Genomic DNA, 19,425 nt, shown 5'->3' with positions numbered 1-19,425 from the left:
AATCTTTTTCAAACTTTCAAATATTAATGACCATGATGTAAACCTGTGCCTCCGTGGATTTGGTCAGAGTCGCATGATCCTGAGTGGAGTTGTGGCCCCTTAATGAGTTAAATTGGGCAAAATTAGCTTTGTCCAGGATTCTTCTTTGAAGCTATTGAGCAAATCTTTTTCAAACTTTCAAATATTAATGGCCATGATGTAAACCTTTGCCTCCATGAATTTGGTGGGAGTCACATGATCCTGCGTGGAGTTGTGGCCCCTTAATGAGTTACATTGGGTAAAATTAGTTTTGTTCGTCCTACTCCTTCGTCATTTTTGAATGAATCTTTTTCAAACTTTTAGCCATGGTGAGAACATTTGCCCCTGTGATTGTGGTTGGAATCACATGATCATGTCTCCAATTATGGCCCCTGAATAAGTTAAAATAGGCAAAAATTATACAGCTTTGTCTAGCCTAATCCTTGGTCATTTTTTCTATAAATCTTTTTCAAACTTTCAGATGTCAATGACCATGATATGAACTGTTGAATATGTGATTTGGTGCACCTGTATTAATCAGAATGTTTGCATGGCCTTAAAAAGACCTTTAATTGATTTTGTCCTTAAAAAGACCATCAAAAGTCCTGAAGTTAGGTGCATACAGGCCTTAAATTTGTTACAATATTCGCTTTGGTGGCCTACTCCTTTGTCATTTTTCAATATATTTTTCTCAAACTTTCAGCTATCCATGACCATGATGTGAACCTTTGTATATGTGATTTTGTGCACCTGTATTATTTCCTTGGTACTCATGTGTGGGGGGGAGGTGGTGGGGGTGGGTAAACAGAAATTGGGTTGGCAGACTGTCAAATTCACCCTCATCTCTGCTGCAGTGCCATGGCAGTCCCTGATTCAGTAATAGGTATTCTAAATAAACTAAATAAATGTATTGCCTTGTGCTTTCTAATGATACCATAACTAAGGCCAGGGCAATCAACCTAGACAGGGAAGGGTTGGGGGGTATTCGTTAGCCTTTGGCTTACAGTTCTAGTTATAATTGCTTTTCTGGTATATATTAATTTAATGCAAATAAATACACACTTTAAACTAGACACATTTGAAACTAGCGTGGTTATATTGTATTATTGTTTACATTTACTCTGATTTGTTATGAAGATATTAATAAAGAATATAATAAAATATTGTTCTTCATGTTATAATACATTTTGCACTTGATTAAGTATTTCATTTCTGGTATATTTTCATTTAATGCACAAATAAATTATTATAACTGTTCAGTATCACTCTCACACATTGTCCACTATTAATCTGTGCATATTTGGCCTATGCTTATGTGCATTGTTGTATTTCAAAACTTATGTGAAAAAAAGAAACAGTATTATTTATTTCATTCATAGTCTGATACATATTCAGTTTGTACGCATTATTTTTTCATATTTGAAAAATGTGCCATTGTCTAATAAGACACATGCTATTTTTGTGTTAATTTCATTATCAACTAAACACATCCATTTTCAACTCTTCTTTACCATGTAAATGAAGATGTTAACAATATAATTCCATTGACAAGATTTGTTATGCAATTTGTCCAATTCCATACATTTTAGTATTATTAAACAGCTAAAAACAAGGCATGTTATGTTTTAAATGCATTTCATCTAGTCAACAATGTTCACTATTTATATAACAGTTCAATAATTATGTTCTTTTTATGTTTGCAACTTTCAGACGAAATGAAAATGTAATTAAAGTACTACAAAATTTGTTAAATTCATGATGAATCCCCCATATAATGAGGTAACTTATTCTTCCCTTCTAGTTGTCATTCCAACATGGTGACGTGCCCCCCCCCCCCCCTCCCCCTAATGATTAGAACTGCAGTGTACTAGAACAATAACTCTTTTTCAGCGAATTGCAGAGCTATTCCCTTTGTACCTTTACCTGTCCGGAGCATAACAAGAAAACTACTGTTTGGAATTTCATTAAACATCATTCAATGGTAAAGCACAACGAGAGGAAGTGCAGTGCACAATAACTATAGCTGTATTTCAGCTAATTACAGGTTTATTGCCCTTTTCCGCTTTTTCTTGCCCAGAGCATTTCTTTAAAACTACTTATGGTATTGAAATAAAACTTGGTATATGGATAGGTGGCAATGACAAAACGTACAGGGCACAAGCACCCTAATTCTATCATGTTCATTAATGTACCACACCCCTAATGAAATCTTCAACTTGAAACTCTTCCCTTTCAATGCTTTAGCCTATGTTGTTAAGCAGAATACGTAACAAATATTTTGAGAATTTCATGGATGTGGTTTGATGCACCATTATATGCTTGTTGGCCTTGACTATTCCTTGTTTTTCAACATATAACAAATGCATAAACTATTAAACGGCGCCCTTTGGTCTTTCTTGTAGTGTCATATAAAATGAACTTTGCCTTTGACACTTGTTAACTAAAGAAACATTGTACTGCATTTCCAGTTTCTGTAGTTGATAACATACTTAGAGCCCGTCTAAGGCAGTGCCTTCTTTCATATTATGTTACTGCTCAAGTATGTATTATTTGTAATTGACACCACTGTGCACCGTATGCCTCACGAGTCTACGACCTTCTGGTTTATTATAAATAATACATGAAAACTTGTAAGATCAAATCTTATCAACAGTGGAAGTGACCTTAGTTTTTCCAAGTCCTTTTCGCTCCAATTAGGATAATTTAAACAGATCTCATATGAAACATCCTAGCAGCATGTTTTAAAATATGAGTGGAGGAAGGTCTTGAACAATAAACATCTTGGGTGAGAGTCAGGCACCCTCCAGCTACTTGATGCTGATTAATTAAGCATGTTTCCATACATGTAACACTTCTTAGTGTAAACATGATGGCCAAATTCATTTATAAGCAACTAAACAAGAAAACAATAAAGTAAATTATCCATAAACATGATGAACAACAATTGTAGATAAATAACTAATATATCACACAAGCATGAGAAATGCTCCTGACCATTTGATTTGTACACCTTGGCAAGTGCATGGACCTAGTGCCATAGTTTTTGACCGCACATGACCCAGATTCGAACTTGGCCTAGAGCTAATTAATATAAACATTCTGACTAAGTTTCATGAACATACAGTCATAAATGTAACCTCTAGAGTGCTAACAAGCTTTTCCTATGATTTGACTTGGTGACCTAGTTTTTGACCGCACATGACCCAGATTTAAACTTGACTTAAAGATTATTAATATGAACATTCTGGCCAACTTTCATGAAGATACAATCATAAATGAGACCTCTAAGAGTGTTAACAAGATTTTTCTTCAATTTGTCCTGGTGACCTAGTTTTTGACCGCACATGACCAAAATCGAACTTGACCTATAGAGTATTAATATTAACATTCTGACCAAGTTTCCTGAAGAAACAGTCATAAATGTGACCTCTATAGTGTGAACAAGCATTTCCTTTAATTTGACCTGGTGACCCCAGATGACCCAATATTGAACTCATCAAAGATTTTATTGAGGGTAACATTCTGACCAAGTTTCATTAAGAATGTGCCCAAATTGTGACCTGTAGAGTGTTAACAGTGAAGTTGTTGACGACGATGGACACAGGGCGTGCTTCGTGCTCAGGTGAGCTAAAAATATTGTAAAAAATGTAGCATTAAGAATTGACTAAGAAACCTAGTTTATGACTCAATGTTACCAAGTTCCTAATCTAAGATTTCATCAAGGCAAACATTCTGATCAAGTTTCATGGAGATTGGTCCAGATCTATTGCAAAAAAATAGCCTCTAAATTTTCAAGTAAGATTTGACCCAGTGACCTCATTTTTGACCCCACATGACCTACTAATTCCAAACTATTCCAAGATTTCATTGAGGCAAACATTCTGATTAAGTTTTTTTTTAAATAAGAGTAGATGTATTGCCTCTTGAGTGTTCCCAAGCTTTCTGGTAAGGTAGTGACCTATTTTTTGACCCCATGTGACCAATTTAAAAACTCTTGTAAGATTTCATTAAGGCAAAACATTCTGACCAAATTTGAATATTCAATACCAATGTTTGGTTTGGGACACAATTTTTCAAAGATTTCATCAACTGACCTGGTTTCTGACCCCATGTGATCTAGTTTCGAACTTTTCAACAACAATCAAGGAAAACCGTCTGATTAAGTTTCATAAATATAAGACTGCATATAGTGTGTTCCCATATTGTTTTCAAGATTCGACCACGTTTTTGACCCACTTTTTAAACACAGTCGAAATTTAACACAAAACATTCTGATCATGTTTGAACATAATCTGACCAATCACCACCATAAAACAGTTTTGGACAATTTTTAAGATTTGACCAAGTGACCTAATTTTTTATCACATGTGACCAAGTTTAAAACATGTCCAAGAGTTCATCAAGGAAACCATTCTGATCAAATTTCATGCATATTAGACCATACATAATGCCTCTAATGTGTTTCAAAGATATTTCCAAGAATTGACCTAGTGACCTTTTTTTTTGACCCAATGTGACCCACTTTTACTAGTGGTCGAGATTTGATCAAGGGGAACATTCTGACCAAGTTTGAACATTTTCTGATCAATGCCTACCAAGATATGGTACAGAACAGACAGACGGACGGAATAAAGGACGGACGGACGGACAACGCCAAAACAATATCCCCCTTCTGAAATCTTCGATTCAGCAGGGGATAAAAAATAAATGTGCCTCTCAAAAGCAATAAAAAAGTGAAAAAAAGTAAATCAAGGGCCATAATTTGTATTTAAGGTTAATATGGAGTTATGTTACCTAATTGTAAGATGGTTTTTAATAATTATGTGAAGTATTAAGTCGGGAGGAAATTCCACAAGTGTACTAAACATTAAAGGTTAGGAAAAAAGAGGGCAAAGACGGCCCTATATCGCTCTGACAGCTGATTGGACAAAGGGTTCCCAAGTTATTGCTCATACAGCATACTGGATGCTGCCCACCCAACCGTACGCAGCAGATGAAACTATAATACGTCCCGTTATTTAAACAGGTGTATAAAAGTTTTCTGTATAGACTTATATAGAGAAAAGAAGTCCCGCACCCTGGCGGCCATGTTTCTTTACAAATCAGCACGGGATGAAGGAATTTGATACAGGGTCAAAAGGATCATTTCTGTGAAATTATTTGGAAATCTGAGAAGTTTTTCATTAGTTCAGCATGGAACCATTTTTATTGAAGGAATCTAGAAGAGGACCACCCAAGAAACATTTCTGTGAAGTTTGGTTGAAATTGTCCCAGTGGTTTAGGAGAAGTTGTTTGAAGAAAAATGTTGACAATGGATAATCATCCTATCACAAAAGGTCTCGCTATATTTTGTTTGTCATTCATTTTCATACTAATCTGTTAACATTACAAACTAATACATGGCGCAGCATCAATGGTCTTTCTTGTTTTAATGATTATTTTAGTAAAACCTGTCCATTATTTCACTCAGATCGAGTTGCTGTTTGAAATGAGACCACCCTTGATGGAAGAATAACCGTAATGTCAAAATACCGTAAAATTGTCACAGTTTAATTGGAAATTAAAATTTATGTATTTTAATGCAATTGGAAACTTTTCTGGCTTTATGAAGGAATCTGTATTTGAGCCCCAAACTGCAATTCTTATAGCCACCGCTGGGATTTGAACCCAGAACTCATACCACATGGTAAGTGTCTTTCTTAAGACTACGATGGCTTGATTTAGAGCAATATGCCGAAACCTTTACTTTAAATGAAAATAGACAGAAAGTAACCAAAGTTCATTCCAAAAATGTTAAACACTGACAAATTCACCAGTAAAGCATTACAATGACTGACTAACAGAACCAACTGTCAGACACACTGACAAGGCAGTTAGAAGGGAAAGGATTAAGATAAGGGATCAGCTTTTACAAGGACCTTAGACCTTCATTCTATGCAAAAGATATGTACAGAAGTACTAACAGCAAAGAACAGTAGCATTTTAAGAATATTCTTCTATTTTTAACCATTTTTGATAGTTTTAATCATTTTTGATAGTTAAATTGGAAAAATAGTGAGCCAAAGATAAATAAAGATATGTGAACTAATGTTACTTTAAGTAAAACTAATTCATTTTCAAAGTAAGTAACTCACTGGTAAAATTAATGAAATAATGCTGATAAAATTAAATGAAAATAGAATTAATTAAAACGAATAAGATATCCGACAGACTCTTTAAATTTGTCAAATTTCAACTATAAGTGTTGCAAAAATAGCAAAAATAGATTACAAGCCAATACAAAGTACAACATTACAGATATGAAAATTCAGTTTGATTCAAATTAAATGTCAAGCCTAGTATAAAATATCAGTATTAGGAAATATATCAATAAAACATCAATATCAGGGGCAACATGGCAGTGATTTTTTTCGTGAAATTTACCGCCGAATAACAGCTGATTCCCCTTGCCGAAAATCGTCCGATTTTCCCCCAAAAATAGTCATATTTTCCAAAAAAAAAGGTAATTATTTCCCCTCAGAAATGAATAAAAAATACAATTATGAATTGTCAGGGTTTTCTTCGGCAATATTTATAGCCGGTATTCGGTCATGTTCTCAATGGCAAAAAGTATCCCTTTTTCCTATTTCTGAATAAAAATTCCCAATCTGGAGTTCTAAAACTTCAAAAGAAAATAAGAATAAAAGACAATGAAAATATTAACAAAACAGTTATTTCCCCTACATGCAAGCGTCTATTTACAGAGACATACAATGATGTAACATCCACGTTATGGTGAAAGGTGGATTTTCATTGGTTTAACAATATTTTTTATCCAATCAGAGAGCATGTAAAAAATTAATAGTTAAAAACCTTGTGTTAAAAAACTTGTGTCATTGTCAACAAAAGGAATAATAATTCAAAAGTGACAGTAAATTATTCGGTGCAGGCGGAAATTAAAATAACTAATAGACAATGCTGTTCTTTGACCTTCATTGTCAATATCAGAAAATGACAGAACTGAGAAGTGAAACTGAAAGTAGACAACTGGGTGAAATGACAAACGTATTTATTTATTAAAATGATGGTGTATTTACTATTTGATGAATGCCGAAGGAAACATGTTGATGAAATTTTACAAAATTCAATCATTTGTTTTTGATCAATTGCAAACAAGTCTGACTATTTGGAAATTGGAAAAAAATATAAAAATATTGATATATTCATTCCATTCTCTCTATGAGTGTGAAAGCCATCATTTTTAAAAGACAGCAGATTTTGTATCCAATTTAAGAGGAAGATAAGCCCATTAAATTATCTCTGAAATTTTTAAGAACTTGTTAATCAAACAATCGACTATTTCAAAGAGTTAAAACAAGGGATTAAACAATGTAAGGTGTTAACAGAGTCAGTGCATATTATGTTGAAAATACCAATGTTATTCATTATAGTATTTTATAGATTATTTCCTTTGTAATTATTTATGAAGAATTTCCCAACATTGATAGGGATCATTGGCACAAAAATTGTGTTATACATGTTTTAATGATAGTAACTGTCATTAAAGAGAGTTGAAACAGTTTTGATAGGTGTCTTTGTTACTGGTTATTTTAAATGACCATTTTAATGTTCATTGTATTTTCCCAATTTTGGGAATTAACACGCTTATTTTCCCAATTGTAAAGCCACAGGTGGTTTTGAAAATTTAAATAAAAATCACTAATCATGGTCAGATTTGGGGTTTTACATTTCACCTTTAGTGAAGGGCCTGTCATGTTCAGTGGGGCCTGTCATGTTCAGTGAAGGCACCATCACTATCAAAACACTTTTGATTGTTTAAACACTGCCTTGATCAAGGGTTGTTCTCGGTCTGTCTATTTTTGCTTCTTTGCTGGTCTTTTGGCTACCTTCTGAGGACTGTGACTCCTCAAATGTCCTTGAAGCTGTCTTTGCGGAGTATCCACTGCCTTAATGATGTGTATGCGTTGGGGCGGTCCTCAGTTGACCACACTTATGGCAAGAATATGTCTGTTGGGCCCACTTTCTTGTGTACTCCTTCACATACTGCCTCTCAGGCTTCTTTTTTTAACTATTTGGTTGTGGTATCACTAAGTCTCTATTACAATAGAAGATCCAGAGTCTGCATTGGCAGTAAATGGTAAAGGCTGGGGTAGTGGCTGGCGGTCATACACAGACTCGGGGTTTGGCAGTGTCTCATACGATGCACATGGGGCTGGCAACAGCAGTCTCCTCCACACAGTTGCAGATCCCCAAAGGTTAGACGTGGCCAAGAAACCGTGTTCCTGGCCGGGAGGGGGGCTGCCTCCTCAAAGGTACACACTCCGCAGAAGCAAGAAAGTGGCTGATGGAAGTAGCTATAGGTGGCTCTCTCTGAGTCAAGACTGCTCCAAGAAACTTCTTGGCCTGGAAGTACACAAGGAGAATATTGTTAGGCATTAGTGTAAAAAAACTGCAATAAACACAATACAAAATTAGCAATGCATCACACACCTGAACCCCAAACTTGATTATGTAAGCCACTAGATGGCGCCGGGGCAGGTTTTCATGTGTTTTTTAACATGCTTCACATCTAAGAGCCCTTTTATCAAATAGTGAATAACCAAGAAATATTTTGCCTAAAAACTTTTTATATAGCTTCTTTGCACATTTAAAATGAAATAGCAAAGAAAACTTCATGAAAAATGCACTTTATTGTACTTCATGAAAAATATCTGTTAACTGTCAAAGATTTGAAAATCCCGGGAATGAGTTTATGGGGTCATGAACTGCATATTGTAAACAAATACAAGTGGCAGCATTTACTTCCCTGTAGCTTGAAATATTACTCTGGCATCTGTTTGGCTATGGGTAGGGGATCAGTAATAACACAATTTAAAAGATAACAAAAATAGCTGTTGCAGATTAATTTTTGATTATAATTTTCCCTTTGAAATGTTGCATAATATTTATTGAACAACTTAATACATTTTGTATATTAAGACTGTTTTTATCTGTGTATACATGAACAGTCACCAATGATGCCCAATATATGGCACATCTTAAGGGTTTCAATAAAGGTTTCTAACTTGGTATAAAACATAATCTGGTAGGATTTCTCTGTGAGGATGTTCGCTAAGTGCATTGCCTTTTCTTTTCTTTGTAAATAAGCTGGTAAATACTACAATCCTCTTCTGTCGAGCACTGTCCCAATGCCAATTACTTGTCAACATCGTGATGCAAAACAGATGTGAACTATGAACGTTCCAAATTCCTGCTGAAAAGTGACAGTGCTGTTGAAATGTTGACTGATTTTAAGAAGGGACTGCCAGTTTATAAAGAAGCAGAAAAATATAAGTAATGTATGGACACTCATTATGTAGTCTTTCAACAATGCTGTGTTAGGCCATCATTAAAAAAATGTTGGTTTGCAGTGCTCCGACCGACTCACCGAAATTAGCCCAGACCCAATTTTATTTATCACTACCGCTGCCATTTTTTATTTTTTTATTTTATTTATTTTTTGTTGCTTTTTGTTTCTTTGGGCCAATTTCATGTTTGGTCCTTTGATGCTCTACAGACCAACAGTGCTGTACTGCCAATCTGCAAACCCTGCAAGGACTATGGGAGACCCATTAATAAAAGACTTTCTAGAAAGAATTAAAGTGTATCCATGAATCTGAAAAATAATAAAATGGTTCTGTCATTGAATTCTCAGTGCTGATAATCTAAAATATGCATGCCCCTTACAGCAGACTAAGGGTCATATAGATTTGCCTTTGTCGTCTGTAAAAAAAAGAAGAAAAAAAAACTAAAGTCAAACTCCTGACCTTTTCCTGACTTTGTCAAGGTTTTATTTGACTTTCTCCCAACCTTTTTTCACAATTTTTACAAAGAAACATTTCAGTGAAATACTGTTAACATTTTAACATGCTAAAAAAACTTATTGCTCATTTTAAACAACTTGTTGCATAACATCACATGTCATTTAAAAAAGGTTTTAATCCCTGAACAAAACCTTTCACTTTCTGAACTTATTAGACATTTATTGAACAACTTAATTAACCTTTAGCATGCTAAATACTATTGGCTTCTGTGACCAGTGTAGACACTGATCAGCTGGCATGATCTGGGTCTAGGCTATTTGGAAACTTTAAGGCTTACCTACTATCTGTGCATAGAACAGTGTCAACCCTGATCAGCCAGCATGGTTTTGTGCTGGCTGATCTCCGTATACAATACCAATTGTCGTAATTGGTGGATAAATGCATGTTGAAGGTTAATATAATCAATCATTATACCCCAATGTCTACAATGGTAAAATCCCATATCCCGTAAAGTGATATTTTGACTATCAGAAACATTTTCAATCTTTTTGACACGTGACCAAGCGAAAATTCCCTGTCAGGTCATGTGACTGCAGTGATATTTTGAATGTCATAAAAGGGCAAATGACTGCTTCAATATTTTAGCTAAGGACACAACAAATTGATCATTTGTTCGTCGGATTTGCCGCACCTAAAATTCGAAAAAAATCGAAAAAAGAAAAAACAAACTTTTTTTGCGCCCGCACGTATTATTTTGCCGCGCGGATTTTTTTCTTAGAATACTCCTCAATTTCCCCTATTTTCTGAATTTCTTTTACTTAAAATTGAAACCTGCAACGTCGACTTCGTCTTTTTTTGAAGGTATTTCTATCATCAATTTGTTGTGGCTATTCTTTTGCATTGCTGTGCTGTGCCACAATGACATCTTTGCACAAAATCAAAGATATTTACCAGCACATGCAGACAATGAAAACATCTTTGAAAACAAGAAGAGATGAAAATCAGTATGGTTGAATTTGAAGTACAAATTTTCAAAACAAGTCATGGTCCTTTTTGCAGAAATGTTGTTTCTGAGATTCTTTGGGTACAATTCTTACCGGCTATTAATGTTTAAGTCAGTAGGACGGCTGCTGCAGGTATGTAGATGTTGTCACGGTTGGACCTCGAGATCATTGACTCCAACAATTAAATACAGCGCCTCCCACCAGTGGTCCTATAAATAAAAATTCACATTCACCAAAAGGCTAGCCCCATAAATATACAGGGAGACACCTCTACGGTGGTACCAAAAATATGTATGAAGCTCTAAATACGCATTTTACACAGGAGTGGCATTTTCAATAAATAAAAAGTTTTCCCATGGATAGCACATGTAAGTTAATAAGAGATGTTTGTCAAACATTATGCCCCACCCCCCACCTGAACGCCCCAAAATTTTACCCGTATTTTACACCCGAGGACAGCCCCTAAAATTATGATGGAGATTTACCGTGAGTGGCACCAGAAATTAAACTGGGCAATACTCCACGGCTCAATCCATAGTCAAAGAATTTCTTTGAGTAAAATCCATGGGTGGCACCATCAATTAATATATGGGCATACCCCATGGGTACACCCATAGGTAAAAAATGAGCTGGTCCTATGAACAAATATGTATTTTACACCCGAGGACAGCCCCTAAAATTATTATGGAGATTTACCGTGAGTGGCACCAGAAATTAATCTGGGCAATACTCCGCGGCTCAATCCATAGTCTAAGGAATTATTTGAGTAAATCCCATAGGTGGCACAATCAAATAATATATGGGGATATCCCTTGGGTACACCCATAAATAGAAAATGAGCTGGTCCTATGAATAAATATGTATTTTATTTTATGGCTCCATAAATAAATAAGGTACCATAAATAAGGAGGTTCCTGCGAGTGGCCCAATGCAGTTTTAATTCTGGCAATGTCACCGACTGGTGGTTGTATAGAATTCTGTTGACACACGCTTCCAAGATGACACAGTTCAATTTGTCTGTAAGGAAAAGATATCAATCATATTAGATCAATATGCAATATTCTTAAAAAATGAAAAACATTGTAGGATTTTATATATAAACTAGAAATGCCGCTATGTGACGAAACCAGGTTGTAATGATAAGCTTTCAGAAATCTTCCAAATAGAAATTCTTTTTTGACATCGACAATGTTTTCTCCTAACAGGTAACCGTAACAGCGCATGGGCGAATTGCAGAGAATTCTTACCAATACGATTTCGAATCTGAAGACTCTTACATCCGCCGAAGTAAGAATTGATAATCAGTAGTAAAAAAGGTCAGAAAAGAATGTGACCTTATGGTTTCTACAACAATTCTAACCGGCCGATTTCTGGTTTTAAGCGGTCAAATAGGCCGGCGGCCAGTTCATTTTGAGAACCCTGAATCTGGTTCAGAAAGTTCGGACTCGGTCATATTTTGTGTGCTAGTTGAATGACAAGATGTACCTGCTGACTTAGTCAATGAAGAAAGAATCAATTTTCTGAATATCTTTTGTGTAATTTTTGTTGTTGAAATACTTCCAGTAATGCAGTTCTTGTGCACACGAAATTTAAAAAGAACTGAATACGGTATGTCGTCAGTGGTTTTTTTACGAACAATTTGACACCGAACATCAGCCTTTTCACAATCGCCAAAAAACGCTAAATTCCAAAAAATATGAAGAAAAGTTCACAATTCCCAAGAGCTACTTGTGAACAAAGTGTTTTTCTATTAAATCAGCATAACAACTTGCAAAAGTTGTGTAAAACTTTGAAGATTTTAGTGGCGATTGCGTATTCACATACATATAGAATACCGTATGACAGCTTTTATCGATACCCGATCAAGAAGACGCACGCTCCTAAGTAAAGCACTGGCCGTAAAGCGCTCGGTCACGCGGAGCAAAATGACACAGCAAAATTTGTAAACAATTTGAGATTTATTGGCAAAATGACAAGAAATGGCAAGTATTATCAGAATTTTTTTATGAAAGATCCATGCTGCCGGTACACCAACAATATTTTTAAACAGATGACATTTATCTGTAACTCTTTGCATTAAATAAATATGCAATTATCTAATTTTCATTGATGTCTATTTTCATTTTAATGTCTAGGGAGACCACTGCGCATAATTATAAATTTATTCGATGAAGTTCAGCGTGACTTACTTCATCTGGCAGACAAAAATAGGACGGCTGATTTTTCCAAATTCGGCAATGAAATATTGATTTTGATCGGGGGGGAATTTTCATTTTTGGGGGAAAAAACACTAGTTGATTGTGATAATTGTATTTTCTTGTCTAATCGGAATTGCCATTAAATAGCCAACAAAATGTAATATTTTTAAACTCATCACATTAAAGTGACATTAAAATGATGTTCTAAATCAGCCTAACAAATTTAAATTTCCAAAGAGATGTTATGGCACCCAAAAAGCTCGTGGCTTCACTATTAATACCTCACTGCGCCGATTTGCTTATCAACATACAATGTGAGACTGCACGAGTATGATTATTTAAAAGTAGATAAATACTGGTGGATTTGTAATTACAATGCCAAAACGTTACGAAACACTATTATTTTATATCTATCACGGACCTATAAACCATGGATTGGCAACTGCCCGATATCAGAGATTCGGCGGAATTTTCCGATATTTGCCTAGCGCGCGCTAAGGATTATGGGTAATTTATTATTTCTTATCGTTTCACCGATATGGGGAAGTTGCCAGTCCATGGTTTATAGGTCTGTGGGTCCGTGTATCTATCAACTATTTTTACCGAAAAATGTTTAGAACAAAACATGAAAATAAAACCTGAACTCACTAGAAATAGAGTCTTCCAATGCTTAAAAAAACTCTTGATGAAGCCCACCCTTTTCCGCGACCCCAGTGTCAATTTTGCTTTCTACGTTCCTGCATCATTGTGGCTATGTATATCCCGGAACAACGGGTTTTCGACATCCTTAGGATTATTTACATTTTAATCATAAATAAGTGATAAAAAAAAATATGTTTGTGTGTACCATTTAAAGCAATCATTCATCTTTCAAAAAACAAAAAAAATAAAATCTGTTTCAATCGTCTGTTGTTTACATTTTGAATCAAAATGGCCGCTGTCACATGTTGTATTTGACCTAGATACAACATGCTTTTGACCATGACCTTTAACTATACTTTGCAACAAAAGTTTGTGCACAATATTTTTTATTTAAATTTGTATATAACTTGTTTAAACTGTTTAATTTCATTTATTTTTAAAAAGTAATTAAATATTTACATATTTGCCATACAGTCACTTTTTAGTTATGTAACCGGGGCTCTTCGGGCTTGAGGTGTGGACCGAAGTGTATGTTTTTAATCTCTTTAGGAAAAGGAAAACTAGACATATAACTCTTTTAAGTTTCTAATTTATTCTCTACAACCCCCCTTTAATTTCAATTACAACCTGTAATAACTAGACCAATGCAAGATTTTAAATCTCTTTTTGGTCCTTTGGAGCGAGATGGTGTTACAAGAGTTCGGGACCCTTCACTAGCTCAACTCCCAGATTGTAGTTTAATAGGGTATTAAATAAACATACAAATAAACATTGTCAAAACAATATAATTATAATGAATATCAAATGATTCATAAGTTTTAACAATAAATATATCTTTTGTATGTATTATCTTATAATTTTATAAGAACATGGAAGGGACATAACAGGGTTTTTTTCCGGCAATTTTTATAGCCGGTATTCGGTCATGTTCCCAATGGCAAAAAGTATCTTTTTTTCCCAATTTCCGAATAAAAATTCCCAATCTGGAGTTCCAAAAAAGACGAAAGAAAAAAAGAGAAAATTGACGATGAAAATATAAACAAAACAGTTATTTCCCCTACATGCAAGCGTCTATTCACAGAGACATACAATGATCAGTGGTGAAAGGTGGATTTTCATTGGTTGAACTTCATTTTCCATCCAATCAGAGAGCATGTAACAAATTAAAGAGTTCTTCACAATGTGTTAAAATCATGTGTTATTGTAAACATACGGATTAATAATTTTAAGTTGACAGTAGATTATTCGGTGCAGAAGGGGATTAAAATTTCTAATAGACAATGCTGTTCTTTGTCATGCCTCACATACATGACCTTGACCTTCATTGCCAATATCGGAAAATAACAGAACTGAGAAGTGAAACTGAAAGTAGACAACTCGGTGAAATGAACAAGTCTTTATTTATTTGTAATGATGGTGTATTTAATTTTTGATAAATGACAAAAGGAAACAAGTTGATGAAATTTTACAAAAAAATATTCATTTGCTTTTTATCAATTGCATTAAAAGTCTGACTATTTTTAATAGATAGCAGATTTTGTATCCAAGTTAAGCCCATCAAATTGTCTTTTTATTAAAAATAATTTTCTTTGAAGTACTTTTATTATGCAATATGACAGTGTCTCATAGAAATATTATTAAAGGGTCAAGTAATTTGACTATTTCAAAGAGTTAAAACAAGTGCTTTTATCCTTTGTAATTATTTATGAAGAATTTCCCAATTTTGGCAAAATTGACGCGAAAATTCCCAACCGCACGGGTATAGGTCATATTCCCAAAATACCGAAAAAAAACCTGCATAATAACATTAAACTAAACTAATACTAAAGGACATGTAAAGCTACAAATATATATGTAAAGCTAGGAGCCACATGAAATGATGAAAGAAATATGAAATGTAAGTTACTTTAATATATATTAAAAGCATGATTTAAGTGGACTATTACAGTTACTTATCACCACAAGAGAGGCAAAGGAATGCAGCATCCCTTGTAATGGCTTTCACATGGGTACAAAATGATAAATTCACACATCATGAACCCTGTAATCACTGGTCCAACTCTGAATGAGCCTCATATGACCTGCCTAGGCTGCAATATGTATAATTTTATCAGGGCTTCCGTTAAAGGAAGTTTGGAAGTATATTCCTCCCTAGAAATTGGTTAAAACTTCCAAAATTGATTCCTTGGAAGTACAAAAACTTCCACAATTTTGAAGAAAACTTCCTAATTTGAAAGCTTGGAAGTTCAAAATATCAACACCTTGTGTCAATATTACTTTTATGGTCACAATTTCAACTACTGTGAAATCATTAATGTTCGTGGGCATGAAATTTCGTGTTTTGCCGAAAAAAAAACAATTTCGTGGGTACTTGAATTCGTGGATTTTCATTTTTGAAAAAAAAAATCGAAGATGTGATCGTCCTAGATCGTCTGCATAATATCCACGCGCTGGCCCGTGATTTCCGTCTTCTACGTCACTCGGTTTATGACACTCGCTAATGTGGTAAGACATGCCAATAAGTGCATATACCCATGTCACTTATCGATTTAATTGGGAATAAAGGTAATAAAAGAAGATGTACCCTGATCATAAATACAGATAGGGGAAGCCATTGAATGCCAATTAAGAATTCTGCACACTGTGAAAACACCGAAAAGGTGCGTATATTGTCACGTTCGGTGCTTAGTAACCTTCAATATACTAGTAATCGATTAATGATTTCATTAAATAAAAAAAATCGAGTACAGACACTCATCACGCACATCTTGTAAACTTGGAGATTTTCATTAACAGCACGCGTTTAAACATGTGCTTATAACTGTCATTTGCTGCATAAAACACATTTAATTGATTTGGTTCATTATTTGTTAAAGGCAGTTATAATATATTAACAGAATAATGATCGTAAGTTATACAGTGAGACAGGTTTTAACACTGTATACTGCGACCTCTGTAAATAATATACTAGAGTATGTACGTAACAAGACAATTGAAAAAGTGAATAAAGGGTTTATATTTCGTGGGATCTTGAATTCGTGGATCACCCAACCCACGAAAACCACGAACATTAATGCCCCACGAACATTAATGATTTCACAGTAGTCTTGAAGTAAAATGAATTATTATAATATTAATCGGAATTTGGCAAGTTATACTTGCAAATTATTTGATTTTTAAATAATTGTATTCAGGAGACTTAAACTTCCATATTTCAGTGAAAAACTTCCAAAACTGATTGACAGGAAGTTCAAATTCTTAATGGAAGCCCTGATTTTATGGTAACTGAGCGCCCAAATGCAATTCAATATAGTTATCTGTAGATAAATTTCATTAATTTTAGAATAAGCAACATACCATATTTTGATGCGCTTTTGATGTTGTGCACTATACTTAGAAAACAATAGGGCATCTATAGGTTTTAGGCTTTGGTAGATATGTAAGATCTGGCAAACAAAAACAACACGATTTTAAAGAAGCATTTTACATGTGATATCATTTTAAACGAAGGGTCTAATTTGGCATTAATTAAAAATGACAAATTGGTGTTGTTTCAAGTATAACTTAAGTTTAAAAAAAAAAAAAAATTAAACACTACCATTCCTATTCTTTTTCAAATGAAGTTTTCTGACAGTTCTACTGTTATGGTTAACTATTGGAGCTTATTTTTACCGGAAGTGACGCAAAATAGAAGTGTCTTACCCATTTACAGGAGGGAGTAGAAAATAGGTTGTGGTCGAAAATAGGTTGTTCTAGGATATGTGCTAGTCTAAAATAATAGACGTGTTAAACGGGATTCTTCCAATCCCTAACGTCTAAACGGGAATGTGCAAAAAACGGGGTTGTTTTAAAAATATTGAAATTGTTTTAAGTTAAGTATTTTATGGTTGAAATTGATCATAAAGAGTTATATTCATATTTTACCATGTAAGTGAAATGTTATTTTGCACTAAACAAGCATTTAGTGCATTAAAACAAGTTGTTTACCTTTCCAATAAAACGAAAGCTGACTGACACAGACAACAATTATGCGAAGGGGAACAACTCGATACAATCGTAATAGCTCGGCCTCCTCCGACAAAGCTTCGAGATAGACCTCGTTATACAATCGTAACAACTCGGCCATGGCCGAAATGTTCCGAGCGATTTAAAACTGTGCCCTAAAGCCTTGCAGGTGCCCTTCATGTATATATCGTTATGTTTTGACAGAATGAAATGAAAAAAACAACGTCAAACTCATAATTATAAGTTGGATATTTATTTTTTTGTGTACGGAACTAATATAAAATAACATTATCTGGTAATATTTCTTGTTTTTATGATATTTTATAGATGCTATATGCTTTAACCCGGAATCCTGATCGGAACAACTACCCACTTTTGATACTAAACAATTTGTACATGAAGGATTTGCCATATCAAAAATCTAAAAAAAATCCGTCAACATACAATTATTTGGACTAGGAATCGTAGGATATGTGCATTTGCAACATAGTTATTATTTGTGTTTTTTTAATTATTATCATAATTAACACTGCCATCTTTCATAATAATCCCTACCATCTTTCAATACTGAGAAGTAGGTTCCCATATAACCTCCACCTTTTCAAATCTTGGCTGTAGCACTGTACTCAATATAACATTACAGTATAATTTAAAAAGGTCTTTTTGACTTTTCCCGCCGTCTATATCAAAGACCTTAAACATTTTAAAAACAAAGAAGTTTAACGCAAAAAAAGCTGAAGCATATGGGCGAAAAACAAAGAAACAAAGCAACGCAATACTAACCGTTGACACCAGCTCTGAATAGTCATAAAAAGGTAAAATATAAATAAATACATCCAAGTAACAAGTTTTTCAAAAATGGCGGATAACCTTCAGTCAAAACGCCTCCAATAGAAACGGTCAAATTAACCCAGTCTGGATTTCCTGCCCTAACCATTTCATTATCAATATTACGGATCCATAAACCTTTATGCAGTATGATGTCATTTCAGTGGAGATAACTGAATATGTTTGGCACGCGAATCCACTATTAAAACAAGCATACATTATAAACCTTTTTGTACTGATTTAAATCAGCTAGAAGCCTAACAATCTCCTTGTGAAATTCCATATGAATATTCAGTAGTTCTCGAGTGATTAAAAAAAACTCCATTCCCGGCCGAAAAGAGGTCCCTAGCCGGTAAAGTCTGAGGGACAAGTTTAGGAGACATGTTCCATCGTCCTGTAGTGGTTGCATTACGGCTTTATGTGCGTGTTCACCGCGAAAGAATCAGCTATTTCAGTACCTTTACTTGTAACCTGTGCTTCTTATCGTTCAAATTTCCGACATGGACGTGAAACTAGCAGTCTAGCAGTCTAGCAGTCTGGCAGTACAGCAGTGGGAACATATTACTCTGTGGAAATAAACTCAAAATGGAAACTAACTCTTTCGTTCCAAATATATATTTACTTTTACAATTTATTTATCTGTTTTGTACGTGAGATTATTTTCTGTCCAATTAACATAATACAAAAGACTTTGTTGCTTTATTACTTCTCTTGAGTGTAGTGTTTAGCTGTCTTAAGATTTCCAAATTTGGAATTGACAAATAAACAAAACGGATATCAGCCCTTGCCACGCAGTATGCCGGATAAATTTCAACCAATGCATTTTTTACCAAAATGTCATGTTTACACTGTCTTTAAATAGTCAATTGCACTGTAAATATTGAAATTGAATATATAAAACAATATTCATTTCCCCTTTAAAAAGAC

General features: G+C 34.4%; 1 long non-coding RNA gene across 1 annotated transcript; it reads right to left on the bottom strand.

Moving 5' to 3' along the window:
* Positions 1 to 5,554: 5,554 nt before the first annotated feature.
* On the bottom strand, positions 5,555 to 18,552 carry LOC128216744 (uncharacterized). The gene is made up of 4 exons (XR_008258120.1): positions 18,454 to 18,552; positions 11,723 to 11,842; positions 10,919 to 11,034; positions 5,555 to 8,421 (listed from the first exon to the last, which is right to left on the bottom strand). It is a non-coding gene; the product is annotated as an uncharacterized LOC128216744 (long non-coding RNA).
* Positions 18,553 to 19,425: the final 873 nt, after the last annotated feature.

The sequence above is a fragment of the Mya arenaria genome, chromosome 14 (genome assembly GCF_026914265.1).
Source record: "Mya arenaria isolate MELC-2E11 chromosome 14, ASM2691426v1".
Taxonomy (NCBI): Eukaryota; Metazoa; Mollusca; class Bivalvia; order Myida; family Myidae; genus Mya; species Mya arenaria.
Note: the sequence above shows the minus strand (reverse complement) of the source record. Positions and strands in the feature narration are given on the sequence as shown.